Consider the following 13,471-nt stretch of genomic DNA (forward strand, 5'->3'; position numbering starts at 1 on the left):
CAGAACGATCACCTCAGTAATGCTGCTTTTGGTTTTTGTGGAGTTTTGGAGTTTTGTGAAAGCTTCGATCGGTGGATGAAGTTCGTTAACTAAGGACAGTCATCGTGAACGGCATGTGCAGTATTTCCGAGTACTTACCGTCCTTATTACGGGAAGAGGAAATCAATTATCGAGTTGGTTGTTTTCCATGCGTTCAAATTCGTGCGCTTCAGAAGCGAACGGAATGAAATTTGGATCTTGAATCCTGGCATTTTTGACGTTTGATTTATATCTTCCGTTTTGTTAATCGTTCCATCAACCCAGCATTTGTTTCTCCTTGCCATAATCTTCCTAATTCCCAAAGCAAACACCAACGGAAGGCATCAGAACCTGTTTAGTCTTTGATACAAAAATCTTTCGACGGACAAGAAGGAATCTATTCTAAGCTTCATTTACTTGAAGATATGAATTCTCACCTGCAAACTGCTCCTCTGCCTCGTTCCACTTTCCGAACGGGGGTTGAAAACTACACCCCATCGGTCGGTTGGGGAGCAATAAAGGAGGATCCTCGGTCAATTTATTGATCCGGACCGGGGCGTCGATAATCAATGTCTTCATCGATCGTGGTGCCTTTCGGATCGATTGAGTTTTCTTTTCTTCTTCCTCAATCCACGATCCAGAAGCACTGGGAGGGAGGCGAATTAAAAGAGTCATCGCTTAAAATTGGACACGATTGTGATGGGGTGAACTTGTGGTTGTCCGGAAAGGGCGTCAGAGGGTTGTGAGATAAGTGAAACAAAAAGAAACCAGAACGCAGCGCAAAGTGGTTCAAATTATCGATCGCGATCGATCGGAGGTGCACAATTTTTCGGTTGCCTCTGTCATCGGGGGTCGAGTCACGTGTTTAACGTCATAATGAAACGGCCCTTCTTCCGCCGGCGAACGCTCCGACCCCGGCGTGCGTCCCAATTCGGTTGATTTTTATTCTTTTCCCTCCACATTACGTTGTTGTTTCGCTGGGCTGCTCGGGTTACATAAACTTCCAACGCGTTGTCGCTTCCCCTGTCGGGATGCTGGTGCTGTGCGTTCTCGATCAGGTCGATCTGAAACCGAGGATGCTGTTGCCCTGTTTGGTGTTTTGTTGTATGTTTTTTCTTCAACCCCCTTTCGTTTCGTTGCCATTGCACTCGGCGTACAGCATCGTCGAGCATCGGTGATATGGCCACGAGATAGCATTGACCTCGGCGGATGGATCGATCCGTTCGTGTGAAAACCTGTTCCTTCGGCGAGCGTGATCGAACGCGCGCTACCAGGGAAAAGCAAAGCATTGTGCGGACGCGGACGGGCATTATTTCTTGCTCACGGAAAGAACACGACTCGGGCGCGTCAGGTGCCCAGTGGTCTGGAGGACTGGTTGGCCGGCAACAATAAAACCATAAAAGAGCTTCTCCACGGAATGGGGAGCAAGGGTTTTCCTTCGTTTCTTTTCATTTTTTCTACCTAACAAATAATTTCTCCATTCTTCAAACCAAACCCGCTGAGCTCGGAAGCACACTTTCACCGAACCGAACATCGTCCGATAGACCGACCGGGCTGTGTGTGCGCAAAGTCGCGTGGTTCGGATAAATCGGGCACGCAAAAATTGCGCCTTTGTGAAAGTATTTTGCTGCTACCCTTCCGCTCGGCGTCGACGCCAATCTGTAGTGAAAATGAAATCGAAAAAGTCAATTCCAGATCACAAACTCACACCCAGTTCTGGCCTCGATTTGGTGGCGAGAAGCGGTCGCGCAAGGATGTATAGTTCACCTCAAAACACACACCTACCGGGCACGAAGTACTCCCGATCGCGGGCGTTAATCTCTCAGCCAGTAGTTTCCACCATCCGGAGGCAACCGGAACACGGCCATTTCTTTCGCTGCAACAACCCCGACTGCAAAGATCACGATCTCGAGATCGGTTTTGCTGGGAAGATGTTGTGTTAAAAGGTGGTGGAGAAGGAAGAGAGAGGCCTGCGGGCAGGGCCGAAACCCACACTTGTTTACATTGCCGGTTAACCTATTTTTTAGAAAGTGGCACTCGGCTGAGAACGAACCAACGAGCGGCCGAAGAAGCGAACGGCGGGGCGCGAAGACAGCGAAAGCGATGCCAGGGAGAGGGCAGGGAGGAGGTGGTAGGTGGAGAAGGAAAGGTAACCAAAACACACACACAAACGCGCACACGCAGCATGCAGCCGAGGAAGGAAACCCGTGGACAGGGTTCTGTCTCCCGGGGCAAGGCGGCATCTTGGCGGAAGGCCGTAGGTTTTGTCATACAAATTGAAGGTCTTTCCGAAATGGGCCAAACAAATGCGGCGACCTGCGGAAGCAAACATGTCGTGGAAGGCTGAACTTTGGGATGTGTGGAGAACTGGACACGAGAATCAGCACAACAACGGAGAGGGACACTGTTTTTTCTGGTGTTACACGAAGGGATAACTCGAGTTGGGAACTCGGTCAACGCAACTCGGACCGAGTCCGGATACGACGGGAGAGTGACGTGGGGGAAGGTTGTACGAATGTGGGTTTGCGTTTTTGCCAAACCCGGAGAAATTTGAAAGTGTCCCCTACTGCATCCCGCGGGGCCGGTTCGACTCCGGAACGCAAATTATCCTCCACTTGGCGATAAGCATAAACGCGCGAGTCGATCCCGCATGAAAGGCCACCTGTGGAAAAAAGAAAGAAGAAACATCGCGGGAAGCGGGGTGGGGTAGAGGAACGTGCACGCATATGTAGCTCCTTGCTCCGACGTCCACCACCAGCGACACACACACACACCAAGAGCGTGCGTGCGCGAGTGACGAGAAATGGGGAAATGAGATTCCCGTATTGAGGTTATGTGAGCTTAGTCATGTGTTCACTGCCTCCCGCAGGCTGCTGGCGGATGGAGCGGAGTGTCCGCCACCACCAGCGAAAGGTGGTGCGGCATATATGAGGTCACCTCGTCGCGTTCGCGTTTCGCGCCTGCCCCGACCGCGATCGGGCGCTTTCTCCACGGTGCTGTCACCGCCACCCGTGGGCCCCGCATGCTGATGAAGTCCGTCGAATGCGCAGCAAAATTAACCGTTTTCCGGACCGAGCGCCACCAGAGCACGCGCGCGCGGAGTCGGGGGAAAGGTTGCACATACCCTTTCAGGTATCGGTTTGCCCTGGGGCGGCGGGTGTACGGGACCGTTAGTGGCTTTCGGAACGGAAGAAGTTCCTTTGGCGCTTGGGCTTGGGCTGAAGTTGATCGATTGACCGGATGACGGTTTCGTTGACGATGCTGCAGCAAGAACCGACAACGGTGAACTGCATTTTATTCTTAACAATGTTTGATTCGATTGTACGGTGTGTGAATCAACTTCTCTTTAAGTTTTACGAGTTTTGATTGAGTTTTCTTTTGTAAGTAGGAGCGTTGTTATTGATACAAAATCTACCTTTGTGTATCGCAATTTCATTTCAAACTTGAAATTTTTAAATTGTTCAGTTATTTTGTACGAGCAAACTCTTTAATAACAGAGGAACAAAAGATTATTTTACATCTGTTCTTTATTCCTTGGTTTAACTTTAGAGGATCAAACTGTGTTTGTGGTTTTCATTGTTAAAGTGAATCAATAAGCTTGATTTTAGTTATCCAAACGATCCGTTTTACGTACCTTTTAATTTTTTTTCTAATCATTAGATTTTTATCAGGTTTTAAGTTTAAACCGATATTGTTTTACATTTTCCTAATTCGTGTAGTTAGTTTGTAAAATTTGCACTATATTGTTCGAAAGTTGTATTTTTATTATTTTTTTTTTTTTAAGATCATACATACATCGTTCTTTTATAATGTGTCGATGATAGTGGTTCCAAAACAAGTTTCATACTTTGCTATACTTGCACGTTAGATTTCGCTCTTAAATTGTTATTTTACTTGATTCATGTTTTTGATTTATGATTATTCTGTTTTACTTACTTCATGTTTAAGTTGCGTTTTTTCTTCTCTGCTATCGAAAGGTTCACTTTTCAACCCATTTATTTCGTTTTTATGATGAATATCATCCTACTTACATTTGCCAACCGTCAGCAACACGTACTCATGCACGGCGAAACAACTTCTAGACCACTTAACGCAATGCGTCTGCAATCGTTCGAGCGCCGAGCGAAAACCGTACGTCCAGAACCTGTTCTACATTCGTTCTGTCTGGCGGCCCTTTCCAACGCCGCTAGTTAACCGTATCGGCCATTAGTGCGGATTTGGTTCTGCCCCTCGAAAACGGCTTCAAATCGTTCGCGAAAGAACTTTTCCTCAATTTCCTCAAATTGCGCCTCCCCCCGCGGGCTCCGTGCGCTCCGCTCTCATTCCGTTCTATCTCGTGTGTGTTGTTGGCATTCTTCGGGCGGCGGAAGCGATTCGATAACCGGAGTGGCCATCGAGTGCACCCGTGCCCACTGCCCCACCCAGGAAAGAATCTACCCCCTCCTCTTCCTCTACCGCGAGTAAAGAAACGAATTGATTTTCAATTAAATACCGTTACACTGTATAACAGTTTATTATGCTTGCTTACATGAGCGCACTGGCGTACGTTCGTTTCTAAATAAATGTTGTGCTGTATTTATTGGTCCGCCACCCTCACGCACCACTCTTCTTTCTTCTTCTACCTCTTAGCTGCCAGCCAGTGAGTGTAATCTTCACACACACGTGCGCGTTCTATGCTCTTCATACCATCGTTTTGTAATTATAAATTCCAACACTTCCTACTAACTACTTGAGCGTGTTTTTCTCGCGTCTGCTAGGGATAGAGGAGGGGAAGGGAAACAATGGTGGACGAGCCAAACACCGTTTAACGCACGCCAACCTAACGACGGACACCTGGCGTGTGCACAGTTTTTCCCACCTCGCGAAGTACCAAGTGCAGCTCAAGTTCGATTCGCTTGAGCCGTCTCCGCTCGAGAGTGGAAAAGATGCGATGAAGCCAAGAACTCACACCAAGAGGCATAAGAACTATGCTCCGGGAGGATTTTTCTCAGATTTTGCTGATGGCTAGAGTAGTTTCTTTTTGCTAAAATAGTTTTGTAAATGATTTTCTCTATGATAGTATTTTCTTGCACGCCTATATTTCAACCTTAGTTAGTAATTTTCACTTCGCTGACAAGTATCAATTATTCATGCCAACATTGTTTCCAACCTCTCTTCCAGCGCCACCTAAGACGAAGACGACCTGCATTTGGCCGCTGATTTTATGCCGTAACGGTGTCCGGTCGGAGGTTTAAAGCTCGCCAGCAACGTCTCTGCATGACCGGTGATCCAGAACCGAAACGTTACTTAGTGTTACTATCGTTCGCACCAGTGACCCTTGGTGCAGTGTACGCCGTCCCGATCGCGTGTGGATGTGCATTTCAGCTCGGTGTTTTGGTGTGCTTGTGAACAAAACGGAAAGAAAACTTCCGGTGGATGAAACAAACCATCGCCAGTGGATACCCCGATCAGTGAAAAGTGCCCCAGGAAGCGGGCTTGGTGTAACGGTGGTTCTAAACCCTGAAGGAACCTCCACACCCTGTTGTCCGACAAGCGGAGAAAGAAACATATTAACCAAGCAAAGTGTCAGTGATCGCTTGGTATTCATACAGTGAAGCAATTGGAAGTGAGAATAAGAGTTGTGCAGGTTATCATTTGCTAGAGCACGAGATTCGCTCATCCCGATAAAGGGATCAAGTGTCTTTAGTGGTCTTTTGAATGCTGGTGGTTCTTCAGATAGCCGCAGCCTTGCTCAGATGCTGTAATCATTCAAAGTATTTGTGCGCGGGACGGTGAACGTGTTTTTTAAATGTTTGTGTACCGCAACAACGACTCCTAACGCAAGACGCACGATGCGCCGTTAGTAGAACACACAACCACCGGCAAGGAAAAAGAGCTTAGGAGCTCACCGGATCGCTAGTGCGCTCCAGGGCACCAACTTCATCCGGCCGAGAACACAACGCAAGTTCTTGTCGAAGCTCCGAACCTGATGGGCAGATCACATGCGATCGCACTGTGACAGGGGACACGAAGCACACAGACCATCACCATCAGCGGCTTGGGTTTCCGGTGTGATCTAACGGGCCACCGGTTGGCGGTCTCATCCATCATCATCCGCCTTTGTGGTGTCCGTCCCAACGCACACGGCAACATTAAACTGAGCCTCCAAAAGCCCACCACAGACCACGAGGGAAGGGACGAGAGACGAGAACCGTGCAGCTTCAATACAAGTTCAAGGTAAGCGGCCTCGGTTTTTGGGACTCTCTAAGGAGGTGACTAATTAGTATCGCGCGGGTCGCGGAGTTCAAAGTTAACGACGGGCTTGGAAGAAGACCTAGAACCAGACTTAGACACACAAACACGGGAAAGATCATTAGGCTGTTCTCTTAATGGTGGAAGTGACCCGGCGAACAACGATTTATTGATTTGAATTTATATTCGGTACGATAAATTACAAAGAGTGGAGCGTCGATGCCGGAACTCCTGCAGGACGTAGACAATTGGTGGTCTCACTTCCCGTCTTTAGAATCGACTTAACGCTGTATGTGCTTGATGTACAGAATTTACGATCGGGAGTTATGTCCACAAGAAGTAGGATTCCTTCCCCAGTAAGCGAGTAATTGCAAGCCAGAGGCTCTATTAACGCAGATCCATTACTGCTCAACCTGTTCACACCTTCTACCGTCTTCGGAATACTGAGCACACTGCTCCGATGGACTTGTGTGGATGAACTTTGATACCAATTTAGAACTCGCGTTGCTTGCAATCTACACCTGACGTGTTCTTGTACGCCGTCCGGTTTACTCCGCTCGCGAAGATGCTCGAATGCTACACACACCGTTCTTAGCTACGGAATAACTCGTGCGCGCATTCCTATCATTAAACAGTCAACTAATCAATCAACAACCCCCGGGCAATCATTCGCAACGCATCACGAGCCCGGTCGTCGCTCTTCCGGTCTTTGCTTCAGATGCTTCAGTTCTCCTGGAGGTCTTATGCTACGGTGAGGACGGAGTGTTGGTCTGCTTTACATAATACGTTCGAGCTGGTGAGGAGCGAACTCGTGACCATCCTTGAGCTGACGGAGGTTTCTAGCCAAGACAAACGGGACGACATAATGAGCCAATCTGATGAACCTTCGATGGGATCGAGGCGTTATCGCAGACAAAGAATTCTCAGTTCTCTCCCTCTGATAATGCTTACCTCCCCCGGATTGAGGTTACTTCCGTTTGCAGGTTGTGCTACTTTGTGATGTAAACAATCAACAAACTGTCACCGTCAATTCGGGTGGTGATTTCACGAGGTCCTGCATGTCAACGCGGAGGACACTAACTCCCAGCCCTCTGACTAACGCCGTGTGTTTCCCAAAGGTGATTGGCGCGAGTGAAATCGAATTGTGCCGATTATGGCATACGAATCATGGTTAGTCAGCAGCCGGGCCACTCTGACTTATGCAACTAGACAATTTCACTGGAGTTTCCATTTCACACTCAACGGACCGTGGACAAATTGCGCAGTGCACAGATAAAGTGATAGCGCTCGGAAGGGAGCAGCAGCTCCGAGAAGTCGAAGATGATGCGCTGTCTTTTGTTCACGAAAGCATGAAATTAGCTGCCGCGACGGTGAGTGATTTATGCGAACACACTTCGCATGTTGTGTTCGACAGTGTGTACTCCTTGTCACTTCATCGGTACGACATAGGCAAATTGATGTTTATCTAAGTCAAATCAATTTTGCTACCATCATTAATGGGAAACACCTTAAATATTAACTGACATAAGGATGGATTTAGATGAATTCTACTTGCAGTCATACGGAAGATGTACTTTTAATAGTCGTATAGGGTAACAACTTTTATGTTTTAATTGTTATGTTTTCTCTTAAATAAAAATGGTTTCTGTAAAATCACACACTATCATCGAGTATCTAGAACAGGAGTCTGCAAAATTATGTTTTCTAATTTGCATTATCAATCACTGCATTCAATAAACACATTTTTCAAAATCATTTTTACGTTACAAAATATGGTACCCTATATTTAAAACATTTTGATACTGAGTTATTTCAATTACAGTTACAAATGTTCTTAAAAGTACACATTGAATGTATTATTCTACGTCTATTTTATTCTATATTAATTGTATTAAAATTATTCTACCTTGGATTAAAGAATGATACTTCATTTAAAATACTTCATTTGATATCAACTGAAAAGTACTAAAACATCTTTTAAAGTATTTGGCCAGCGGATTTGGGACCTTTTCTATCAATCGACCCTGTTCAGGAAACGTGTACCGACCCCTGCTCTGGAACACAAATAAGCAGAAACCGGTACTCATAATTGACAAAATTAAAATGTTGCCTTTTTAATTTCTACTTCATGAGCCGCATTTGACTTTCTTCTGTGGTGTAAAATTGAGGTCCCAACTTTGCCTTTTCCTTATGCTCTACTTTCCATACAGTAACCAACCCTGCCCGCGTTCTGAACCGGACTTAAGATGCCGTTTCCTTCGGTTGACTGCTTCGACATCGTCAGCCGTCCATTGGCTAAACGTAAAGTAAAGCCGAGGTGCAAATGCAAATCAGCTTACCGATTTATATCTCGACCTGACCATCTCCCCGACCCGGGATTCCGTGCATTGGCTTTAGGGTTGTGAGGTGATTAATCGTTTGTGCGGCCGTTCGATCGATGGGCTGGAAGCCTTCGCCATGTGACGCACGTTTATAAACGCGTAGAGCTTTTCCAGCCACCTTCCCTCCAAGGGGGATGCTTTTTGCTATGATTTCTTAGCTCCTTCTTCTATCGCATACTTCGAATCGGAGATTCGCGAGTCCAGCAGCTTGCTGCCCGCAGTTCCATAAATAATGGCACATTAATGATGCACCTCGACGGAACGAAAGCGGAGCGTGTGGAGTACAGTGGGAAATAGACGTAGAAACGCTGTGTTGTATGTGAGTTTCAGCTGCTGCGGATAAGCCCATGAAGCCAGCATTGGATCGTTCGTTCGCCAAGCCCGATCGATTGCTTCCGACAATTAGAAACTGATCGGCGCGTCGATCTCTTGATGGTCTCGTTTCCATCTATCCCAACGTAGCTGACCGTCGGGACGGTGTACGCCACGCTCCATCTATGAGGCAGCTCGCTCGTCGGAAGTCAGTTTTGCACTAAGTACGACTGGCACACATCTGACCGCGCGCGACACGGCCGTATAATTACGGGAGCAAGATTTATCATCTCCGACGGGATGAAAGGAGGTTCAGGGACGTACGATACGAGGGGGGTAGGGTGGTGGGGTGCGGCACAGTTCAGCTTTCTTTTCCGGAAAATCCAATCCAACGGGCTTAACCCCGTTGATGGCCGATGCGAGCGTAATTATCGCACGGGACGCAGTGGGACGATGTTGATGAGGCTTGGGCGACAACACCCCAGCATTTCTCTAAGACACCCTGACGGCGTCACCAGTTGGAGCCGATAGGAATGCGGGGATGCGATAAACTGAAGACTCCAACAACCACACCACCACAACCATGTGACATCCGTTCTCCTTCAGTTCTTCGGGCGCTCTCCGAACAAACCGGTTTCGCTGATTGCGTTGAAATAATAAATTATCACATCGAATTAGGTCAAATCCGTCGCCGATGTCGCCGAGCGCACCGGGCGAAGAGGACATTGATCGGACCGGGCCCGATCTTCTTCCCTCCTTCGACACGGATGGTCACGGATTTGCGCTGATGAGCGGGTTCCGCCATAATCATCGTCGCGTTCGGTTGGACGGTTGCTCATACCGAAATCCCCGCAGCGATGGCGGAAGGTTTCGCTTTTTGTAAACCTTTTAATGCGGCGATAGCATTTAATTAAGGTTACTGAACGGATTATGTGGAGCGGTGCGGGACAGCTAGACACCGTTTACTTGCCGAGTTTCCGATAACAGTTATGAGATTGGTAAGCCATACGTTTTACCGGAAACGGAGCTCTTTGATATCAATTTATTCGTTGACATATTTCTACGAGCTTGCCCTTAATTACCAAATTGGCTTTCTTACTTTTTGACAAACAAAAAGTTCAAAGCGTAATGTGATGATAGCTTAAACATAAAATGACCAACCATGATTGTATTTTTATTATCTGTCTTTTGTTTTTAAGAGTATCATTTGTTGATCATCATTCGCATCATCTTCATTTGTTTTTATTATCGTTTTGCGTATCAGTTGATTTTTAATTTTAAAAGCTTGCTTTTAATAAATAGAGTCTATCTTAGTTCTTTGGATAAAAACGTTAGAGGGTATTTAGAGCGAAGTAAAACATTTGGAATACTTTAAGACTTTTCTATTGGATAAAATGTCCAATGTAAAACCGTCTTTAAGAAATACACATGACAGTGTTCTCTGTAAATAAATACACATTCTGTAGAATTTATATTATACAGTATATTATTTATTAAATTATATTCAGTATATTTATATTAAATAAGTTTTAACGCCTTTCTATAAAATACTTGTGTTGGCACATTTGCTTCAAAATGTTCAGTTCAAGTAATTATAATTTCGATGGTTTTCTAAAAATAATTTCCACTGATCATTGGTTTTGAAAGTTAACCGTTGTTGTTGTTAATTATCATGACTGTTCGCGAATAAACAAATTCGTGATAATTAAATCATTAATAGAAAAGTAAAATAACTTCAAAAGATATTATTGAATGTTAAAATTCCTTGTACATAACTATTTTCTACAGCATATACCAACAATAAAGGACGAGATACGAAAACAGAAGGTTTAGATACAATGTCAAATGTTGCACCACATGGACCGTAGAATCAGAATCAAATTGGTTATAATTCCTCGTTGTATCCATGGAAACTTAATACATCAGTTACTCATTGAATCGGTACTGAATGGAATACGATTTAACTTCGTTGGTTTTATTTTTTTGTTTCATTGCTTGCTTATGCTTTTATATCCGTCGACAATCGGAACGCACAGAAGCGTCAAGAACCAACTACGATCTTCTCCCGCCCAGCGTAATCGTTGTGCGATCTTCCATGCCGCGCCGCTCCATCATTAACACTTCTCACAACTAGACCCCAATAAAAGGGCCCGTCTTCCACGATCCACGGAATCGGCCGATCCTACCGGTTAAATGGCGTGGGGCCATTTTTCGCACCCACCCCGTTCTGCACCCACTGGCTGATTGCACCGCTGATTAATCTTGTCAAGCTCAATTACTACCAAGTGCTGAAAGCCGTCGCTCCGGTGTGTGTTCTACTAGAGAAGCTACAGAAGTGCCCGTACAGCGTCGGGAGGTCTTTCCACAATCGTCTGCAGTTTCAACGGGTGTCATTTGGCCTACGATCCCAGGACGAACCCCCGAGAAGTATCGTGTTCCGCGCGGGACGGCCGATCGTAAAGTGCTTTATGGGTGGATTTAGAGATGGGCAGGCAATCTCGCACATTTTGCTTCGAGTATTGGAGATATGTAGCGAATTAAATGGCTTGATACTGGACTTCCTTCGGACTAGTTTAACATCAGTTCCAGCTTTGAATCCTTGTTTTGAACTGCTTTCGCATACAGTATATCGCAAATTCGCACGATTCGTTTCGGTAATCGGCCGGCGTTTGCCCGCATCCGTCTTTTGAATGCATGTTACCCACAATATATTTTAAAACCCCTTTTTCCCAAGAATACAACTCCGTAGGCAACGAAATCTTAAAGCTTAATCATACGAAGCGTGGAGGTACACATAAATAAAACTCATCTCCCTCGAAGGGTTGCCGCGGCGAGTCGGCAAATTCTTTCCAGCTCGGTGGTCCTGGTTGTGGCTTAATTTCACCTCGCCGTTGCTCCGCCAGCTCGTCCATGGACATCGTGCAGCAAACGGAAGTCGGAGGCAGAGAACAGCGCGAAGCAGTGCTAGCGCTAGCGAGTCGAGGAAAAGGTTTTTAATCTAGATTTTCTGCCAGTTTTTCTTGACGCCTTCTGATGCTGGTACTGCCACCGCTGCCGCCTACCGTTCCGTCTGCCCATTCATGGGAAGATTAACCGCAACGCATCGCAACGCCACCGTTTGCGCCTGTTGGTCACGGTGAAAAACGGGAAAATGATGAAAGTACACACACACACATATTTCGGTCGTTCAACTTTACGACCGGCGAACGAGGGAAAAGGTTTTGCGCCACCGCCACCGGCGCCGGAGCTGATGATTCAAAGTTATTGCTGCTTAAAACGCTGCCTTTTTTTGTTTGTTGGACTGAAAACCTTTTCGGTCAGAATTAGGCCTGGGAAAAAAGGCCGCAGCTTTCTACTCGCGGCTCCTCCTCGGGGTGTACTGCACTTCATTATCCGTAGGTCGCGAAGCGTGAAAGTTATTCTGGACTCCTGTTCTGGGAACTCTTACGCCGGGAAGCATCGGAAAACGGGGGGTCTCTTCGTGCGCGCTTGTTGCCAAAATTAACTCACTCAAATATTTGAACTCTCCGCCAGATTCCTTTCCGGTTTGTGGGTTGTTAGTCCTCCCGTAAACCCTTACACGGGTTGAATGCAGTTGATGATGGCGAGCGTCAAATAAGAAGTTATAAGTTCCCATCGTTGTTCCAGAGTGCTTCCCGCGGGATTAACGAGCTAAGAGAGCGTAATAATGCAGATAAATATGTTTGAGTGACTTTGATGGCTTTCGAAATAAAAAAAAATACCTCACGGAATGGAAATACCTTTCTTGCTTTTATTTGGAAAATGCGTCCCGAGCAACAATCATCATTTGCTCAAGACGTTTCTTCCGGAATGTATAAAATTCGGAGAATTTCGGAACAGAAGAAACTACAAGACTTGCAAGCAGCTTGCATGCTTTAACCTTCAACTTGAACTTGAGCAGCCGGTGACCGGAGTGCATAGGGACACGGCTGACACTGGCTGCAGCAGTTTAGGTATTTTCATGAGCACGCTTGGTCTTACGGCCCCGGAATGGAAACCCTTCGTACGTGTATCTGGCCATGCGTCACGATAAGCTGTGCCCGTTCGCAATCAACGGCAGTCACGCCACCCCTGGAGGTTGTTTTAATTTGCAATTAATTACCCTCCGCGGTCCTTTGCAAAAGGTGCTTTTCGCGAATCCAGCGGAGGAGGATTCGCATTTCGCTTGGAATAATTTTCCGACCAACGAATAAAAAAAAAGGATTGGTATCACCATCACCGGCTCGATTGTACGGTAGCTCACCTGACCACTTGGCCACGACTTGGACTCCAATTAGCCGACCATCCCTGTCCGGGTCTCCCAGCTCCGATATGTAGCATAACGTCTGCCGACTTAATCTGCCACTCGCCAAGCCTTATGTCCCCAGGCACATGAACATTCTTTATGCGCCTTCCGCCTCGGCGAAGCGGAGAAAGAAGAAACCTTGAAAACATTATGCAAATTTTGTCTATGACCTTTCCCCAACCCCGCTCGGGCTTGGGCGCTTCTTTTAGCTTCCGCCTCCCCC

Source organism: Anopheles coustani, chromosome 2 (assembly GCF_943734705.1).
Source record: "Anopheles coustani chromosome 2, idAnoCousDA_361_x.2, whole genome shotgun sequence".
NCBI lineage: Eukaryota > Metazoa > Arthropoda > Insecta > Diptera > Culicidae > Anopheles > Anopheles coustani.